This window comes from Mauremys mutica, chromosome 2, assembly GCF_020497125.1.
Source record: "Mauremys mutica isolate MM-2020 ecotype Southern chromosome 2, ASM2049712v1, whole genome shotgun sequence".
In the NCBI taxonomy this organism is placed as follows: Eukaryota; Metazoa; Chordata; order Testudines; family Geoemydidae; genus Mauremys; species Mauremys mutica.
The window spans coordinates 57,952,995-57,970,704 of NC_059073.1; positions in this window are offsets into that span (position 1 = coordinate 57,952,995).

The following is a 17,710-nucleotide window of genomic DNA, read 5'->3' on the forward strand; positions in this document are numbered from 1 at the left end:
TGCACCAAGTCCCAGGGGCTGCGACTGGCTAGCTTCCTCCTGGCTTGAGAAGAGCTCCTGACTGCATGCCTCTTGGGACTCCGGGGTGTCTTCCCCCACCACAGTAGCCTCACTGTCTGCCTCCCCCTCCCCCTCCTCTACCGGCTCTGAACTGTCCATCGTGGTCCTTGGATTTACAGAGGGGTCACCCCCATAAATCGCATCCAGCTCCTTGTAAAACCGGCAGGTCGTGGGGGCAGCGCCGGATCGGCGGTTTCCGTCGCGTGCTTTGCAATAGGCACTCCGCAGCTCCTTTACTTTAACCCTGCACTGCAGCGCGTCCCGCTCATGGCCCCTTTCCAGCATGGCTCTTGATACCTGGGCAAAGGTATCATAATTCTTATGGCTAGAGCGCAGCTGTGCCTGCACAGATTCCTCCCCCCAAACACTGATGAGGTCCATCAGCTCGCCATTGCTCCATGCTGGGGCTTGTTTGCCACGTGGAGGCATGGTCACCTGTAAAGATTCACTGATTGCACTCCACACCTGGCTGAGCAAACAGGAAGGGGATTTTTAAAATTCCTGGGGCATTTAAAGGGCGGGTCACCTGAGGCCAGGGCATTAGAGTCTGACCTGATGAGCAGAGTGGCTGAACAGGCATTCTGGGATACATCCTTATACCCTGGAGGCCAATCACAGCGCTGGTGTGTGGCCACACTTGATGACCAGCGCTGCAGCACCAGCGCTGGAATCCTTATTCCCCATGCTGAGTGAGGTGTACGGCCAGCGCTGCAGCCAGGGAGTTGCAGCGCTGGAAGTGCCCTGCAGGTGTGGCCACTTACTAATTGCAGCGCTGGTGGAGGCTTTCCAGCGCTGCAAATCGCCAGTGTAGCCATACCCTTATAGTGAGAGTCTCAAGAAGCTCCATCTATTTAGCTTAAAAAGAGAAGGCTAAGGGATCACTTGAAAGTACCTACATGGGAAACAAATATGTGATAAGAGGCTTTTCAGTCTAGCAGAGAAAGGTATAACAAGATCAAATGGCTGGAAGCTGAAGATTGTCAAATTTAGACTGGAAATAAAGCATAAATTTTTGAAGTGATTAACCCCTGGAACAATTTGTGGTGGATTCTCCATCACTGACAATTTTTACATCAAGACTGGATTTTTTTTTTGTAAAAGATGTGCTCTAGGAATTATTTTGAAGAAGTTCTATGGCCTGTGTTATGCAAGAGTTCAGATGAGACGATTGCCATGGTCCCTTCTGGACTTGAAATCTATGAAACTATAAATGGGAACTTTTGTTGGTAGTAGTTTATGGCTGCATATTATCACCAGGGCCGGTGCAATCCATTAGGTGACCTAGGCAGTCGCCTAGGGCACTAGCATTGGGGGGGGGCGGCATTTTGGGTCCTTCGGCGGCGACTGTAGCGGCCGGATCTTCGGCCGCCCCAGTCGCCATCGGCATTTAGGCGGAGGGAGCTGGGACGGGGGCACGGGGAGGGCCACCTGCAGCAAGTAAGGAGGGGGGGCAGCATGCAGGGGAACTCCCCACCCCAGCTCACCTCTGCTCCGCCTCCTCCCCTGAGCACGCCGCCCCGCTCTGCTTCTCTCCCTCCCAGGCTTGCGGCGCCAAACAGCTGATTGGCGCCACAAGCCCGGGAGGCGGGAGAAGTGGAGCGGCGATGGCGTACTCGGGGAGGAGGTGGAGCACAGGTGAGCTGGGGCAGGGAGCGGCCGCACGGCTCCCCGGGCTGGGGGAAGCTGCTGTGGGGGGGCCACAGGGCGGAGGGGCGGTGTTGCTGCAGGGGGGTGCCTCAGGGTGGGGAGGAGAGTGGGAAGCTATCGCGGGGGTGCCCTTGGGGAAGAGGGGGCGGGGCAGAGAGCTGCCACTGGGCTCGGGCGGGGGGGGGTGCAAGGTGCAATTTTCGCCTAGGGCACGAAACATCCTTGCACCCGCCCTAATTATCACACATGACAAATTCAAAATTCTCAAAGGGAAAGGTAGCCATGGTACTCCTGTAAATCACTGAGGCTCTATAGCTCTCTTTACCTCAGTAGTATGCACCCCTTTCAGTTTAAAATGAAACACATACCAACCATCATCTTGCACACTTCATTTTGGGTATTCGTCACAAATTTTACTGAGACATATTTGGAGCTTGGCAGGTTGAAAGCTGTGTTACGATATTGGAGTACAGGTTTTGTTCTCAATAAAATGCATAAAAATAAGTTAATTTATCAGCAAGCAAATAAGCTCCTTACATTTTGTGTTTAAGCAGCACCCTTTGTATTTGATTTGTGATAGCCCATGATTTGTGACAGCCTAAAAATGTTGTGACTGTGACAAATGTGGTTTTGACCTATCTTGTCAATATGTGTGTATATATGCATGTAATTGCTCCATTCTTTTTGTCTTTATCAGTTTATACGAAAAGAAAGACCCATGCTGTCTTTTTATGTAAATTGATAAAAGCAAAGAGAATGGATCTAGGAGATATACATACCCATATTGAGAGGATATGTTTAATTGTAAAAGCTTGTGACTTTACTTAAAAGACCAAAAGAAATAAGCTAAAGTGGGGTCTGATTTTTGTTGATGTAAAAATATCTTCATTTATTTTATCTATTTCTGTCTGTCTTCTACAGCCACCCATCATTGTGGTATCTGAGCACCTCCCATGTAAAATAGTATCAACACCTCTTGAGGACTTCAGGTAGTCTCTGATTTTTCTCCCTGTTTAGGTTTGACAAACTGCGTGGAGTAGGGACCCTTTTGGGGGGGATGGGAAAGAGGGATGAAAGAAGGAAAAAGAGCATGGTCAATGTAGAAAATATCTCCTCTTTCCTCCTTCCATCCTTCTTCCCCATCCCCCAAAAGAGAATTCCTATTTCAAGTATTTCAAAAAATTGGTCAGACTCTGGCTTCCTCTAATCGCTCAGGAAGTTCATTTGCCAGCTGGATCCCCTCAACTGAGAATGCTTTGGTTACAGATCTTTGTGATCTGCATTGCTCCAGCAGAACACAACCGTGGTGATTATGATTGAAATGGTGATTCATAGATTGAAATGTCACCAGGATAGTTAATGGGATGTAGGCTCTGCAGGGCCAGATTTACAAAGGTATTTAGGTGTCTGAATTAGGTGTCTAGTAGGATTTACAAAAGTGCCTAGGCAGCCTTGGCCCTTAGGAGTCAATGGGAGTTAACTTTAGGTGCCAAAATACCTTTGCAATCTGCCCTTTTGAAAATGGGACTTAGGCAACTTTGAAAATGTTACCCTAGTTTCCTCAGCTTTGAAAATTTAATTGCTTTGAAAATTAGGACCAAGGCATTAGACTGTCAGCAGAATCAGGCAGGAAATCAGTGGAAGGACTGGAGCACAGAACTGATGTGCTCACACAAACCTAAAGTGCATCTTGTACCAGCTGGGAGTCTTTGCATTGTCTTCATATTTGGTTTCAGGAGCAGTGAATTACAGTACTCCAATCTGGAGATAACCCATGCATGGATCACTGTGAACAGGTCCTCATCTGGGAAGAAAAGATGAAGTTTCTTAGTGAGCTGAAGGTGACATATGACATTTTAAGTCGCTAATGCTACCTAATTATCCAAGCTTATTGATGGGTCAAACTGGACCCTGAGGCATCACACAGCTTTGAGAAATGGTGGCTCTATGGTTTAAGGACAAATGACGGCAGAGTCCTGGCTAATTCTTCCAACCATTTCCCTTTGCCAACAAGTAGGGTAACCAGATGTCCCATTTTTAAAGGGACAGTCCCATATTTAAGCTCTCCTGCAGGTGTCCTGACTTTTTCTTAAAAACGGGCAAATTGTCCTGTATTTTCTGTCTCCCCCAATCAATAATGGCGGATCCTGCTGCTGGCCTGATCCCCGCTCACCAGCTGCCTGCCCACCAGCGGTGAGTGTGGGAGTCCCGTGGCTGACGATAGGTGTGGGTGTGCAAGACTGGTGGCGGGGCATAAGCTGCAGCGTGCTGGCTCCGGCCACTCCCCCTGCTGGTCTGTCAGCGCACTCTGTACTGCGTGCCTGCTCTCAGCCAGCAGGGCCCAGTCCTGCATCCAGTTTCTGGCCAGCACTGGCTGCGCACTGCGAGCTGCTGTGATTGGTGAGTGCGGGCAGGTGCCAGGTGGCGGCCGGCTACATGTTGCCTCTGCTGCCCACCCATCGGCCCTTTACATGCTCCCCCTCTCGCTGCTTTACCCCTTCACCCCCCCCAGCCTGGCTGCTCCTCCATATTGCCCCCGGTGGGGCATTTTCCAGTTCCAGGACTGTGCAGAAAATCAGCTTCTGGTCAGAAAGCTGAGGTCACCAACAGCCTAGCCAGCAGGCTCCTTCCTTCCCCCACTGCCTCTGGCTGAGCCAAGACCCTCCCGCATGGGGCACTGGCCAGGAGGAGCCGAGCCCTGCATGTGCGAAAGCCCCACACAGCATTGGCATGGGGAAGCCTCTCTATCCCTCAGCCTCTTCATGCTCCTGGGCAGGGGCTTAGCACCCTTTTCACCTTCCCCCCCCCCCCCCCCGGGTCCTGCCCCCAGGGAGTGCAGGGCTAAGGCTGCTCCGTCCCCTAGGCACCCTCCCCAGCTGAGCTACCTCTCTGGCCAGGTTCGCTGAAGCCCCTGCAGTCAAGTTCCCTGGGCCCTGGTGCACAATGCGTCCTTAGGGTTTAACCCCTTCCTGCCCATGCTATAGCCAGGGTACAGGAGGTGGCTGGGTTATGTTGGTGGACAGCAGCAGTCTGAAGGTGTTAGCTGCCTTTCGACACTGTGCAGGCAGGAAAGGATAAGCAGCTTCCAGCCACAGGGGAGTGGAGTGTGAGGGGGGAGAGAAGAGATGAGCTCTGCAAAGATACATGGCATGTCATCCCTTCCCCCCTCCTCCTCCCGCACAGTGAGGAAAGGCTGCTGCTGACCACATTCTGGTATGAACTCTGGCAGGAATCTGGAGGGGGGGGGGAGTGACCCTGTGTGCCCCTCCATATGTTGCCTTCGAACATGCGGCACCAGGTACAAGGACAGGCGGGACCATGGGGGGCGGCAGCCAGGCATGGAGGGCGGAGAGCACCAGCAGGGAGGAAGAAGTCGATCGATCACCCCTCTGTGTGAGAGAGGTGTACCGGAGTGAGTGTGTGTATGTGTGTGTATGTGTATCACCTCTCCCCATGTGAACCCTAAAGCCTTAAAGACAACAAGGTAAATAAAAAGAATCCAACTACGCAGTATTTCTTTTTAACAGGGGCTCAGTCGACTTGATGTTAATGTGAACATTTATACGATTGATTGCCATTGAACTCACTTGAATATGAGTAATTTTATCAGGTGTCCCGTATTAAGCATAGGGAAATATGGCCATCCTACCAATAAGCATCACTTAGACCTTACCTGGGTGGAGTTTATGCCAGCTGCTCCAGGAACTGATTTTCTCTAGGCATTGTGATAATGAGATTTACAGCTGGGTGTTTCTCAGCATACTGCTCACAGTAGCCTCTTAGAGTAATGTCTACATTGCAATTAAAAACCTGTGGCTGGTCCGTGCTGACGACTGTTTCTCTGGCTTTCTGCTCACTTTCTCCTGGCATTCTTGTTGGCACTCCGGTTGTTTTCTGCATCTGACACATGCAAGGTGCGTGAGGTAATACCTTTTATTGAACCAACTTCTCTTGGTGAAAGAGACAAGCTTTCAAGTCACAGAGAGCTCTTCATGCACAGTTCCAGCCAATCAATGCCCCAGCCCCTGCATCTGCATTCAGTTCCCACTGAAACCCCTCAGCCCACATGGCTTTACAGCTGCTGGGCCTTGCACGTGACCTAGTGTCTTTGCCTACGGTTTCCACTGTCTCCCGCTATTATACTCCATATTTTACAAAATAGCTAGCATGCCCATCAGCTGTCTCAAGGTCTGTGATTGCCTGCAGATCAAAGACACACTTGATATCAGCCACAGAGCCCAAAATATGAGTTAAAAATTAGAAACGTTGTGAAACTCCATGTTTCAGCCTAGCTAGACTTCTGGAAAGTTTCCAAGCACACACATATTAACAATTAATGTACACCACTTTATACATCACCTATGAATTTTTCTCAATATTGCATCCTGGTTGACAAAAAAAGAACAAAGCATGTAAAACAAAGATGGCCTAAGATTTGTTATTACATTTTCTAGATAAATTTAATTAAATGTCTGATTCAGACTCATGAAAGGAAAAAAATGTTTTAAAAACTGATTGATAAAGAAAATTTAATTAGAATTACAAAGCACAACTAAACTAGACCAGTGAACTTTGTCAGTTGGAATGTGGCTCTTTCATACATATCTCTTTGAAAAAGGTGGTCATTAGCATACTTCTGTTTTTGCCTACCAGCACTTTGGCCAGATTTATTCAAGTTTTATTAATATTTTAAAATTTACAGCAAAATGTAACTTTAATTATAGAGTTGGATTATTTGAAAATCAAAATACTGCCTCTAGCTATATTACAGGAGCACTCCAACAAGACCTTTTGTGAATCCTATTTCTCCTTAAATCCCATAAGATGGATTCAATTTCTATTTTAATTAATAGCTTATTTGCTAGTCATTTACAATTCAGTGTACAGTCTGGACTGTTAACACTACTTAACTGCTTTCTTGCGCTGGGCAAATTGTCTTAGGAGTGTCAGGTGAGGACCCATTCTTGATGTGTTACAGGCTCTGCGTATCTTGCCATGTGACTTTTCTTGTTGAATCAAGTAGACAAGAATATTGTTACAGAAAGATGAGACTGAAAATAGCATGTAGCATTAATACACACTGTAACATCACACAGGTGTTTTTGCTGTTAATAGTTTTTTTTTAACACTTTTTTCATTTAAGTCTTATTTGTCCAAGTCTGTGTCTGAAGATACAGGCCAGAAAGATGTCTTCTTTCACTTTTTGGAAAGCCAAGAGATTGTGCCTTTTCAGTTGTTGGGTTTAGTGTTCAGGTGCTGGGTGGTGTTGGTGGCCTGTGAGATACAGGAAGTCAGACTAGATGATCTGGTGGTCCCTTCTGGTGCTGAACTCTATCACTCTTTCATCTTAAATGCTGACCTAGTCACAGTACTGCATGGCTTGATCACCTCCAGGCTAGGAAGACCATACCAAAACTTCAGCTGGTGATTCGACATAAAGTGATCTTATAACTTAGCCCCAAGCTGTCCAGTTTGTCCATTAACTCATTGTGGTATCAATCACTATCCAAACTCCACCAACATTCTCAGCTTCCACTGCATTTCAGCTTTTTCACAAATGCTTCCATTCTTTCACCTATGTGCCTTCATAACTATAGAAAAACTCTCCAGCAAAATCCACCTAGGCATTACCTCATCCATCATATGTTTTTGAGACATTGAGAGCCAACAATGGCAAGGTAGGTGGTGAACTAATGCTCATTGTGCTCAGATACACTTGTTTAATTGTTATCTCATTCTCCACTTCTATCCTTCCTCCATCCCACCCACTCATTGCTTTGTCCACCTGTTGTGTCCTGGTGTAATTTAGATTGTAAACTCTTTGGGGCAGGAACTATCTTTTAAAGACATGTGTGTACAGTGCCTACCACAATGGAGCCCCAATCCATGATTTCTGTAAAAAAATAATAATTACATTAGTACAAAAATTCAGCTATCTTCAGAGCACAATTCCATTATAAAGCTTTATACAGCTCAAGGCATGAAACAGTTCAGCCACATTCCTCCTGCAGATATTTTAGGACATCATTAGTGCTATATAAATAAACAATATTGTGATGGGGTGGACTAGGTCCAAAGGCTAGAGGCCTCAGGGTTCTGCCACACCCATCCCAGAAAAAGAGCAGTGGAGAGGTTCCCCAAGTGTCCTAGAGTGGTTGCAAGGAAGCAACCAATCAGAGGGGCTGCTGGAATGACCAATCAGGGGCCAGGAGGACCATATAAAAGGAGCTACAGAACAGAGCAGCAGTTAGTTGATGCTTGGAGAAGAAAGGACTGTGTGCTTGGCTGGAAGAGCAGCAGTACTAAAGACAGTCTGCTGGCAGGGACTGGGACAGTGAGAGGCTGCTGCTAGGACTGTGCCTAAGGGTATGTCTACACTACCAGATTAGTTTGATTTAACTTAATTCGAATTTGTGGAATCGACCTCACAAAGTCGAATTTGTGTGTCCACACTAAGGACACTAATTCGACTTTGTGAGTCCACACTAACGGGGCAAGCGTCGACATTGGAAGCGGTGCACTGTGGGAAGCTATCCCACAGTTCCCGCAGTCCCCGCTGCCCATATGAATTCTGGGATTTCCCCACAGTGCATGCTGGCGGGAAAAATGTGTCGAGGGTGGTCTTGGGTAACTGTCATCATTCAACGTGCTTTCGGACGTCTCAAGGGGAGATGGAGGAGCTTACTGACTCGCTCAGATCTCAGCGAAACCAATATCCCCATTGTTATTGCAGCTTGCTGTGTGCTCCACAATCTCTGTGAGAGCAAGGGGGAGACCTTTATGGCGGGATGGGAGGTTGAGGCAAATCGCCTGGCTGCTGATTATGCTCAGCCAGACAGCCGTGCAATTAGAAGAGCCCAGCGGGAAGCGCTGTGCATCCGGGAGGCTTTGAAAGCTAGGTTCCTCAGGGAGCAGGGTAACCTGTGACTGTTCAGTTTCTTTACAGAGAAGCTGAACCTGCCCCTGCTTCAGTTACTGTTGACTTTCTTCTGCGGTTACGTACCCCGTTCACCACGTTTCCCCCCTTCCAACACATGTTTAAAAATAAAGTTAATGGAACATTGTTAATTAACAACGTTTTCTTTATTAATGAATTCGCGTTAAAGGGTTGAAACAGGGACGCAGACTGTGGTGGGTAGGGTGTGCAGTGATGTTAACACCGCTTCTACACTCGAGGAATGATAGGCTCCTGCTCCTAGAGCGGTCTGCAGTGCCGGACTGGTTGTTTCAACGGAGCCTGCCATCCCTCCTTTTCGGGACTCTGTGTGCGGGGGCTACGTGACCTTGTGGCGGGGGAGGACGGTTACAGATTCCCCTCCTGCGTGGCTCTGTGGTCCGGGACAAGGACTGCTGCATAAGTTCTGTAACCGCCCTCCCATGCCACAAAGTCACGTACCCCCCACCCACACAGAACATGGAAAACACCTCCCAGACCGACCAGGGTGCCTACTGACTGCACTGTGTGTGTGACCTGCTGTTGATCCTGCCCTCGTGTCTGTACCCTGGTAAAGGTGACTGTCCTATGCAATTAACAACCCCCTTCCCCGCCCCCCCTTCACAGACAGTCTTCTGTAGAAAAACTTGACGGAAATAGTAATTAACAGCAAACTACTTTTAATAATCAGCTACACAGTTAGCGGCTGAAACTGGGATTGGGGCTTCATTGAGCCAGGAAGGGAAGGACTTCTCAACATTTAGGGAATGAGAGCCTTCTTGTATTTGTGCACTCTGCAGGGGTGCAGTGACAGTTTTCACGGCCCCTGTCGCCCCTCCCTCTTGTTACTTTGGGTGAGGGGGGTTTGGGACTTTGTGGTAGGGGAGGGCGGTTGCAGATACAGTGCAGGGGGGCTCTGTCCTCCTGCCTGCGGTCCTGCAGAACATCCACAAGGCGCCGGAGCGTGTCAAATTTTCCCTGGGCATTTCCTGTGTGGCTGGTCAGAACATCCAAGCTCGGACTGCTGTCCAGAGCGTCAACAGAGTGGTGCACTGTGGGATAGCTCCCGGAGCTACTAAGGGTCGATTTCCGTCCACACATAGCCTAATTCGACATAGCCATGTCGAATTTAGCGCTACTCCCCTCGTCGGGGAGGAGTACAGAATTCGAACTAAAGAGCCCTCTAGGTCAAACTAATTAGCTTCCTGGTGTGGACGGGTGCATGGTTAAGTCGAATTAACGCTGCTAAATTCGACATAAACTCCTAGTGTAGACCAGGCCTAAGACAGTTTGCTAGCAGGGACCAGGAGAAAGGAATTAAGGAAGCTCATGGCTGGCTGTGGGGACTGAGTAGGGACTGAGCCTGGGGAGGGCTGCAGGAATATAGTGTCTCCAGGGAGGAAGCCCTGGGGATATGGCCCCATGCCAGGGCTGGGACTACTTACTGAAAGAATGCAGACACACCCAACCCGAGTAGGTGCTCACAAGAGGAGGGTGCTGACCCTGTTACAAATATTATATATAAAATTATAAAGGTAATAACAACAAATTACTAGGGCTGCTGCAATCAGAAATCAGCCTAAAATGAGGGTAAGGAATTGTTTTGATCCTTTAATAACAAAACAGATGTTTATTAATTTCTATACAGGATATTTAGATTAGATTAAAATACTATTCTCTGAACACCATGTTATGAAAACTAAAAGTGGGAATTCATAAATTGGTAGATTCTTGAAGCCCCAGAAGAAGTGGAATCAAGCAAGTTATATATTAAATGTTTTGCAAAATTGCTGTAAGAGTTCCAAAGCCTATAAAGACTTTCTGAAAATGTGTCATCAATATCAGTTAGGAGGGTAAAAAACCTTCCAGGTAAATATTCAAAGTCAATTTCCCTTTTGGGGGGAATCTTCGGTATATGCTCTTGAACACTCATACTTTGAACAGACTAACACCTGTATGTGCAGAACTGTTAGAATATATATATTCACAAAACCCATTGGACCCAGTCTCTCTCTTTCCTGAAGAAACAGTATTCTAAAGGTTTTCAAATCTGCAGACAACATACAGACAAAGACACCTTTGATGATGTCAAAAAGAGCTTTCGTACCTTGGCATTGCTATAGCAGTATGGTACCTAGCCAAGTTGAAAGTAAATTTTGTGGGACATACATATTTCTGTGATCAGTTCTCCTGAGGATGTTAGGAAACTTACTGAAGCCAAGAAAGTGGAGGCTACAAAGTTTACTTAGGCTACCTTTGAGAAAGAGATTGAAGCAGATTTATTTTAATAATTATGAACCATGGGAGAAATCCACCTTGCTAGAGAGGAGGTGTGAAAGGTCCGAAATGCAGCAGAACTACGGTAGCTGGACTGGAGGCCAGACTTTGGAGAGGCCAGTTAGATGGACTACTCAGCTTCTTGTGCATCTTGAATCAAGGCACCACGGCAGCCCACTCTGTAGAAGGATGGAGCGGAACTTGTGGACCCTAGAGGAGAATGGTGGGGGCATGGCCAGTGGGGTCAGCAGCCTGGACAGATCTACCAGCCATTATTTCTACATAGGGATGGAGAGGCACAGCTGCCTGCTTCTTCTACAGCAGCTTATAGTGGTACTTGTGGACTAGCTGCACTGTTACCCTATATCCTGACTCCTGGTTGGAAGGGGGAGAATTTCATTCCCCTACAATCTTCTCCGTTCCTGAGCTCAAATTCCATTACTCAGTCTTTCTGCAGGAGCCAAGAATCTCTCCCACAAGAGTTACTCATGTTTTCTAAACAGTGACAATTGAAAGTATTGCTGTTATTTATTTCTCTGCTGCTGTAAATGAAGCTGCATGTAGTTTTTGGTCTGTTAAAGTATTGTCTAGTGTGATTATATGAGAAGTTCATGTTTTAATGCTGAATTGTTAATTTTCTTCATACAATATCATGTTTTTTCATGTTTAATAATTTATTTCAAAGGTGTTATTTGGATTCTATTCAGGTTCTTGCACCACATCTATCACCACAGCATGGAGTGCTTACTGCATTATTTCCAGGTGAAGTAAGATGTGAGGAATATTTCAAGTTTCAGCTATGGTAGTCAGGGCCTCAGTGTGGCTTAGGCAATTGGCAACAGTGTCTCCTGGAGCAGAGGGAGAGTGTGTGTGCTGTTTGCCCACATCATGTATTGCAGGCTGAGTCTACAAGCAACCTTTAATAGAAGTCAGAGGCATGCGGCTGTCTACATGTCCTAAAGTAGAACCTTACACGCTCACTAATAAATGAGAGCTCCACTGTGAATTACTGAATTTTGTGACTTACTAAAGGAACAAACAAAAAAGAAAGGATGCTACATCAGAAAAGTTACTTTATTCATTTTATTCTGCAATGAGCCCTGATCCTCTAAAGATTTAAGCCTGTGCATACTTTGCTCAGATGAGGCTTGATCCCGCACCCGTGGAAGTCAATGGAAAGAATATGATTGCCTTCGATAGGCACTGAACCAGGTTCTTGATTAGCCCCACTGAAGTCATTGGAACTACACAGGTGCATATAGCTACACACATGCTTACGTCTGCAGAATCAGAGCCTGGAGCTTGGTTTTAATTATTTATGAGAACATTTAATGATGTATTAGTAAACATGATGTAATATAACTTATAAAAATAATCTAGTCTTAAATAAAACTCACTGCAGCACTCTGGGGAACATGTAGTGAGAAGTGGGAGAGATTAGAATTTTCACAAAAAATGGCAAAGTATGCATATTAGTGAGGTTTTGCTGTATTATGTGTGTATATACTTGGTGGAAATAGTGGCCCAAGAGGGTATTTCACTGAGATCAGAAGTTGTTGGAGAGCCTATATAGTGTAAAATGACCCTTATAGTTTTTTGTGAAAATTACTGGATGTTATTCATGTGTGTGGGGGGGGGGGTCTGCTAAATATTTCCTATAGTATGAATTATAACTGAATTATTACTTATCACATACACACACACACACACACACAAAATGACAATAACATAATAAAAAGCCCCATAGGATTTGTGTAGTAACCTACCTGATATTGGACAAATCTATCAATTCTATGTATCTCTTCCCTTCAACCCCAGCCCTCTCCAAATTCTCTTTCTGACTAGGGGACCACCCACCCTGCGACATAGGATAAGGTTTTGAAAAATGACTTGTCAGCAAGACTTGCATATATAACTAATCACAATAAAAGGTTTTGAAATTTGTTAGGTTCCCAAAATAGACAGTAGAAAACAAATGCTGCAAGGAAGCTATATAATGCATTATTTCCAGATGTACAATAAATGGTATGTTTCTTTTAAAAATACTAGAAGACAGTTTACATGACAATGGTACATGAAGGAAACACCATTAAAGAAGAAAGAGGATAGTTTGGCAGAGAAAGGCAGTAGTTACTGTAAATGAGAGCAAAGGTCAGAATCTGGTGGGGTTTTTTTTGTTTTAAATAAGAATTTCAAGCTATAACTAATATTTCTATGTACTGTAGGACATCTGAATGAAATTCTTTCTGCTATACTTAACCCCATATTTAGCCCCATTACAAGAGAGCACGATCCTCCCACACGCTCGTGTGTGGATTGAAAACATTCCCCACTACAACTCACATAGGAATTTTAGGTTCCCTAACATTTCCTGTAACATTACCACTTGTTATTTTTGCTGTTGTTTGACTTATGAATGAATGACTAGACTTTATTTCCTCTAAACTATACTTTTCAATGTACAACTCACTAAATGCAGTATTTACAAAATCACACTAAATTAACTGACTTGAGGAATAGACTATCAGTTACCCCAGAGTTATCTGGAGATTATTCTGCCCAAATAGTCCCTGTAATGCTCAGGTTGCGTAATTACTCTACCTGTGGGAGTTTTGAACACTGGGCTTGAAAAAGAATCAATCATTGTTGACTCTTTCTGATGATCTAGACAATTTGGCAAAATTGTTGCTTTATTGTTTCTGAGTAGCAGACCTCTCCATTTCTGCTGGCAACTTTGAGTCTGGAACCGTTAACTGTTGAGGACCATTTCTATGTTCTGGGAAGAAATGCAAATGTCACCAATCCCTGCTGAATATTATTCTGTTCTTGTCCATGTACCACCTTCAGATCTGGCATTTTTCCTCCCATTTTTTTTCCTATTTCCCCCTTCCCTCTCTACTTTGCCGACTTCCATTCTGCCCCTGAAGCTAGAATGTCCTTCCTGAATCTATTTGCCAAGTCTCCACCTTTCCATGCATCCAAAAAAATCTTCAAACTGGCCCTTAAACACTGGTGATTCAGCATTTCCATAATCTACTAGTACATTTTGGAGTGCAAGCTATATCACATTGCAGAAGTTTATTTTTATTTTTTTGCCTAAATAGAAAGGGTTTTTTTCCAGTAGAATTTTCCGGGGAGCAAGCTGATATTCCAGATCTGGTGAACATCCAGCTGCTCTTTATAGGCCCTCAGAAATGTCTGACCAAGGTTGATGTAGTTTAAAGCACTTTCAGAATGCTTGTTCAAATGTCCCATGAACAATTACATACCATCTGTTGAATATAATGAATCTACTGTTTCACTGGTGTGTAGTGCACCTTGTGTGTAAGAATAAATGTTCAACCCTATACTTTGTGCTATTAGACACATCTTGTACCAAATTCAGGGATTTTTCTCCAGTTAGTAAAAAAATAGTTTCCACAATGTGTCCGCACCAAAATTGTTTCCATGATTCTTTGTCTGACAGAATTAATTTTCTCATTCTCACTCTAAATCTCTAGTTCCCCCTTCCTCTTTTCTTCCTGAATTCTTCTCCTCTACATTCCCTAGCATCTATGTTGTTCCTTTCCTTGGGTCTTTTTTTTTTCTTCTTTTTAGGGTGTGTTGCATTTGTTCTTAACCCTAGTTATTTGCTGTTCTCTTTCCTCATCTCCATTCACAGTATGCTGTCCTTTTTCTGCCTTTATATCCTCACAATTCTCCTTCTTGCTCCATCTGCCTGACATGCTAGGGAGCTGTACTTACATAAGAGGAGTTCCTCCTAGGAGAAGAAAGCCCTGCATTTGTACTTAGCAGAGCACAGCCTCTCTGACTGTAAGTATCAAATGTAATAAGGGTGTGACGCACAAAAGTGCTGGTAATTTCTCTTCACAGTTACATGACCTGGATCAAGATTTACAAAAAGTTAAGACCCTTGTCAAATGACTGGGGTCAGTATCCGCTGAGTTGGGTGGTTAATGTTATGTCTTCCATTTCTAAAAAAGTCAAATACAGAAACAATAATATCAGTCAAAATAAACTAATTAATAAAACAGAAACAAAGTTGGAACTAAGGTGGAAAGCCGAGTACTGAGTATTTGACGATAATTACCATTTTGCTGAACTTCACTGGCTTTCTGATCACATGCCAGTTTTTGTTCTCTTCTTGCTCTTATTCCTTCTTCAGTGGCCTGTTTGGCAGCTGAGGTGAGTCCACCCTAGATCCTGTGTTTGCTGCTGTAGGTTTTTATTGTCAGTGGTTGGATGTGCTTGTGTTACTTCTGTGAGTGCAGGAAGACTGTAAGTAGCATTATACCTAATGATTTTGGTTGAAATTTTATAGCTGTTACTTTGGCAGGTGGCCAACCACTTTGTGTGTGAATACTAACATCTCTTCCACTTGCAGTGGGGTGGAGGGTAACTGCATGGCATTCTTGTTGCATTTCATCTGTTCTAATTTCCTGGTGTGTGGTTCTTTTATAACTGCTTCAGAGCTAATTGTCTTTGGTTTCAAAGGCTCTTAGATTTCTCACTAAGAGACGTGGGGTTTTTTTGTCCCGCTTCCAAATCTCTGGTGATCTTTTAAACCCATCTGACTCTGCCTACTAAGGGCTTGATGTGATATGCATAAATTGATGTATCAAAAAGAATTGCTTAAAAAAGCCACTAGTTAATTAGTGGGACACTACTTTGGAATCCCATGTGAGCAAACTGAGTTATAATGTGTTAGTGCATTATTACTTCCTTTTTTGCAATGTCTCAATGTAAAAATAAATCTGATTAATATTCCATTAATAAGAGGAAATCCTCCCTATTTCATAGCTATGTAAAAACCTTAGACCACCAGTGAACAGGAATCCCATGTTGTTCCAGCAGTTCTTTTACATCTTGCTTTGTATATTTATTACAGATTTCACACTTGATCCTTTTTCTTGGATGGCAGCATTCATGCCTCAGAGCACACCTCAAACTCTGTTCTTGTACTTCTCCATACCCAGATAAGCACTGTGGGTTATGATATAATGTCCTTTGTACGGTCACATTATATGCAGCATTATCATTGACATATTTCCAATGATTTTTCCTGTGGTTTGAGGTGCCTGGGCTTTTTCTGTAAATCATCCATCTAGAAATGCTCTCAAGCTACTGTGATGGTGGATCATTTTGTGTTTCTTATTATAGCTTGTCAGATTTTGAAATAGAAGTAAATATGACTCAACCAGTTCCTTGTCTTGTGTCTCCTTACTTTCACTATTTATAGGCACTATTGAAAGAATCTCTATAATAATTCCTTGTTTTGGAGTCTGACCATTTGTACAAAGAATTCCATCTTCCTTGGGCCTCACTGAATTCCTTGTTGCTGTAGGTATGTGCTCTATATGACTAATTTCCTTCAAGACTTCATTCAGTGAGTTGAGGGTGCAGAATTTTGCACTTGCAATATCAGGTAGGACCTGACAAAACCCTTCTCTTGCCTCCCAGGATGAAAAGCATCTTTTCATTTTGAATTGTATACATGTGTGACGGGGTGTACTTTCCCCAGACGCAAGCAGAAGGGGTTAAAGCAGCACTCTTAGCAGGGGACGCCACACCCCCTTGACACTGCTGGGCATTCTCCAACTGCTGCTGCAGTATAAAAGAGAGCTGCCTAGCCCAGTCTGGGCTGACTGCTGAGGAGGAAGGATGCACCTCACTGATTCCAGCAGAGGAGCAGACAGGATCCTGGACCACAGCAGCAGGAGACACCAAGGCCCAGACAGGTGCCCTGGTAGCTGCGAACCCCCAGGAAGATTGCAGCAGCTGCTCGAGGAGCCCTGAGACTCTGAAGATATCTTGACTTCAATTGCAGGAGTCATGGTAGGAAGTAGCCCATGGAGGGACTAGCCAGTGTCCCTGCAGCAGTCAGTGTGTTGTGGGTTGATTTCCTCCTGACTTAGTGGCAAACCCATTTGTCACTACCAAAGCCCTAGGCTGGACATGGTGGACCGAGGAGGGCCTGGGTCCCCCTACCCTGGCTGCCCCTTTGGGGGGCTGGCCCTCCAAATCCCCACCTATTAATTCTGGCCATTATGTTGTGCTTCCCTACAGCCAAGGGGAGTCCTACTGACTCTGGCCATTGGGCCATGCAGCCCTGAGGCTGAGGGCAGCCATATTGACTTAACTGCAGGGCTATCACGCCCTTGTCCCACCCCCAGGTTGATAGGGTATACTTGCCCTGGGACAACATGACTGTCCTCAACAGCTGTCTTCATGTGGTAGTATTCACATTGGATGGCTTTATTCAGATTTCTTGCATCTTTACCAAAATGTATTTGGTGTTACTTTGGCAAGCATACTGTTAACCTAATCATTTAGTGTTTGTATTTGTTCAATAGCATCTAATTTTATAATCTGATCAAATTAGTCTTTTACTTTATTTCTCAGTTCTAATATGGGGCATGTATTTTTTGTGGTATACTGGTTCTACACCATTGCAAGATATTGTAAGTATCTTCTCTTCCACGTTTATTGCAATCAGTTTGGTCTTTGCCATTTATCTTTTTTTAGTCTGTCTTAATATCCTAGTATGTATTTTTAGTTAGATATTCTCCTGTTATTGCATTGGTTTCATTTGGGAAGCACAGTTTTCACTAGCCCTGAAAATTTACTGTTCTTTGGAAAATTAAGCCCTTTGCTTACAATAACTGTATTTGGACCTAGCTGTCAGTTATATCAAAAATGATCCATGTGTTAACAGTTCAAATCAATATGATTTAGGTTTAGGACACATGTATGTAACATCGTGGTAACTGGTCTCACCTGGTAACTGGTTTC